The sequence below is a fragment of the Salmo salar genome, chromosome 03, assembly GCF_965601325.2.
Source record: "Salmo salar chromosome 03, fSalSal1, whole genome shotgun sequence".
NCBI classification, from domain to species: Eukaryota; Metazoa; Chordata; class Actinopteri; order Salmoniformes; family Salmonidae; genus Salmo; species Salmo salar.
The window spans coordinates 4,748,381-4,752,776 of record NC_138293.1 but is presented as its reverse complement, the minus strand read 5'-3'; positions in this window follow the sequence as shown (position 1 = coordinate 4,752,776).

Sequence of the window (4,396 nt, the reverse complement as noted above, 5' to 3'; positions counted from 1 at the left end):
GAGAGGCTATATACAGTAGCGAGGCTATATAAAGTAGCGAGGCTATATACAGTAGCGAGGCTATATACAGTAGCGAAGCTATATACAGTAGAGAGGCTATATACAGTAGAGAGGCTATATACAGTAGAGAGACTATATAAAGTAGCGAGGCTATATACAGTAGCGAGGCTATATACAGTAGCGAGGCTATATAAAGTAGCGAGGCTATAAAAGTAGTGAGGCTATATACAGTAGCGAGGCTATATACAGTAGAGAGGCTATATACAGTAGCGAGGATATAAAAGTAGCGAGGCTATATACAGTAGAGAGGCTATATACAGTAGAGAGGCTATATACAGTAGCGAGGCTATAAAATTAGCGAGGCCATAAAAGTAGCGAGGCCATAAAAGTAGCGAGGCTATATACAGTAGAGAGGCTATATACAGTAGAGAGGCTATATACAGTAGATAGGCTATAAAAGTAGCGAGGCTATAAAAGTAGCGAGGCTATAAAAGTAGCGAGGCTATATACAGTAGAGAGGCTATATACAGTAGAGAGGCTATATACAGTAGAGAGGCTATAAAAGTAGCGAGGCCACAAAAGTAGCGAGGCTATATACAGTAGAGAGGCTATATTCAGTAGAGAGGCTATATACAGTAGAGAGGCTATATACAGTAGCGAGGCTATATACAGTAGAGAGGCTATATACAGTAGAGAGGCTATATACAGTAGCGAGGCCACAAAAGTAGCGAGGCTATATACAGTAGAGAGGTTAAATACAGTAGCGAGGCTATATACAGTAGAGAGGCTATATACAGTAGCGAGGCCACAAAAGTAGCGAGGCTATAAAAGTAGCAAGGCTATATACAGTAGAGAGGCTATAAAAGTAGCGAGGCTATATACAGTAGCGAGGCTATATACAGTAGAGAGGCTATATACAGTAGCAAGGCTATATACAGTAGAGAGGCTATATACAGTAGAGAGGCTATATACAGTAGCGAGACTATATACAGTAGAGAGGCTATATACAGTAGAGAGGCTATATACAGTAGCGAGGCTATATACAGTAGAGAGGCTATATACAGTAGCGAGGCTATAAAAGTAGCGAGGCTATATATTGTAGCGAGGCTATATACAGTAGAGAGGCTATATACAGTAGCGAGGCTATATACAGTAGAGAGGCTATATACAGTAGCGAGGCTATAAAAGTAGCGAGGCTATATATTGTAGCGAGGCTATATACAGTAGACAGGCTATATACAGTAGCGGGGCTATATACAGTAGCGAGGCTATATACAGTAGAGAGGCTATATACAGTAGAGAGGCTACATACAGTAGAGAGGCTATATACAGTAGCGAGGCTATATACAGTAGAGAGGCTATATACAGTAGCGAGGCTATATACAGTAGCGAGGCTATACACAGTAGAGAGGCTATATACAGTAGAGAGGCTATATACAGTAGCGAGGCTATAAAAGTAGCGAGGCTATATACAGTAGCGAGGCTATATACAGTAGCGAGGCTATATACAGTAGAGAGGCTATATACAGTAGCGAGGCTATATACAGTAGCGAGGCTATATACAGTAGCGAGGCTATAAAAGTAGCGAGGCTATATACAGTAGAGAGGCTATATACAGTAGAGAGGCTATATACAGTAGCGAGGCTATATACAGTAGAGAGGCTATATACAGTAGCGAGGCTATAAAAGTAGCGAGGCTATATACAGTAGAGAGGCTATCTACAGTAGCGAGTCTATATACAGTAGAGAGGCTATATACAGTAGCGAGGCTATAAAAGTAGCGAGGCTATATACAGTAGAGAGGCTATATACAGTAGAGAGGCTATATAAAGTAGCGAGGCTATAAAAGTAGCGAGGCTATATACAGTAGAGAGGCTATATACAGTAGAGAGGCTATATACAGTAGAGAGGCTATATACAGTAGAGAGGCTATAAAAGTAGCGAGGCTATAAAAGTAGCGAGGCTATATACAGTAGAGAGGCTATATACAGTAGCGAGGCTATATAAAAGAACGAGGCTATATACAGTAGCGAGGCTATATACAGTAGAGAGTCTATATACAGTAGCGAGGCTATATACAGTAGCGAGGCTATAAAAGTAGCGAGGTCACAAAAGTAGCGAGGCTATATACAGTAGAGAGGCTATATACAGTAGAGAGGCCACAAAAGTAGCGAGGCTATATACAGTAGCGAGGCTATAAAAGTAGCGAGGCTATACACAGTAGCGAGGCTATATACAGTAGAGGCTATATACAGTAGCGAGGCTATATACAGTAGAGAGGCTATAAAAGTAGCGAGGCTATATACAGTAGAGAGGCTATATACAGTAGAGAGGCTATATACAGTAGCGCGGCTATAAAAGTAGCGAGGCTATATACAGTGTGAGGCTATATACAGTAGCGAGGCTATATACAGTAGAGAGGCTATAAAAGTAGCGAGGCTATATACAGTAGCGAGGCTATATACAGTAGAGAGGCTATAAAAGTAGCGAGGCTATATACAGTAGAGAGGCTATATACAGTAGCGAGGCTCTATATACAGTAGCGAGGCTATATACAGTAGCGAGGCTATAAAAGTAGCGAGGTCACAAAAGTAGCGAGGCTATATACAGTAGAGAGGCTATATACAGTAGAGAGGCCACAAAAGTAGCGAGGCTATATACAGTAGCGAGGCTATAAAAGTAGCAAGGCTATACACAGTAGCGAGGCTATATACAGTAGAGGCTATATACAGTAGCGAGGCTATATACAGTAGAGAGGCTATAAAAGTAGCGAGGCTATATACAGTAGAGAGGCTATATACAGTAGAGAGGCTATATACAGTAGCGAGGCTATAAAAGTAGCGAGGCTATATACAGTGTGAGGCTATATACAGTAGCGAGGCTATATACAGTAGAGAGGCTATAAAAGTAGCGAGGCTATATACAGTAGCGAGGCTATATACAGTAGAGAGGCTATAAAAGTAGCGAGGCTATATACAGTAGAGAGGCTATATACAGTAGCGAGGCTATATACAGTAGAGAGGCTATAAAAGTAGCGAAGCTATATAAAGTAGCGAGGCTATATACAGTAGAGAGGCTATATACAGTAGCGGGGCTATATACAGTAGAGAGGCTATATACAGTAGAGGCTATATACAGTAGCGAGGCTATACAAGTAGCGAGGCAATATACACTAGCGGGGCTATATACAGTAGAGAGGCTATATACAGTAGACAGGCTATATACAGTAGAGAGGCTGTATACAGTAGCGAGGCTATAAAAGTAGCGAGGCTATATACACTAGCGAGGCTATATACAGTAGCGAGGCTATATACAGTAATGAGGCTATAAAAGTAGCGAGGCTATATACAGTAGCGAGGCTATATACAGTAGCGAAGCTATATACAGTAGAGAGGCTATATACAGTAGAGAGGCTATATACAGTAGAGAGACTATATAAAGTAGCGAGGCTATATACAGTAGCGAGGCTATATACAGTAGCGAGGCTATATACAGTAGCGAGGCTATAAAAGTAGTGAGGCTATATACAGTAGCGAGGCTATATACAGTAGTGAGGCCATATACAGTAGAGAGGCTATAAAAGTAGCGAGGCTATATACAGTAGCGAGGCTATATACAGTAGCGAGGCTATATACAGTAGCGAGGCTACAAAAGTAGCGAGGCTATATACAGTAGAGAGGCTATATACAGTAGAGAGGCTATATACAGTAGCGAGGCTATAAAAGTAGCGAGGCTATATACAGTAGAGAGGCTATATACAGTAGAGAGGCTATATACAGTAGCGAGGCTATAAAAGTAGCGAGGCCATAAAAGTAGCGAGGCCATAAAAGTAGCGAGGCTATATACAGTAGAGAGGCTATATACAGTAGAGAGGCTATATACAGTAGAGAGGCTATAAAAGTAGCGAGGCTATAAAAGTAGCGAGGCTATAAAAGTAGCGAGGCTATATACAGTAGAGAGGCTATATACAGTAGAGAGGCTATATACAGTAGAGAGGCTATATACAGTAGAGAGGCTATAAAAGTAGCGAGGCCACAAAAGTAGCGAGGCTATATACAGTAGAGAGGCTATATACAGTAGAGAGGCTATATACAGTAGAGAGGCTATATACAGTAGCGAGGCTATATACAGTAGAGAGGCTATATACTGTAGAGAGGCTATATACAGTAGCGAGGCCACAAAAGTAGCGAGGCTATATACAGTAGAGAGGTTAAATACAGTAGCGAGGCTATATACAGTAGAGAGGCTATATACAGTAGCGAGGCCACAAAAGTAGCGAGGCTATAAAAGTAGCAAGGCTATATACAGTAGAGAGGCTATAAAAGTAGCGAGGCTATATACAGTAGCGAGGCTATATACAGTAGAGAGGCTATATACAGTAGCAAGGCTATATACA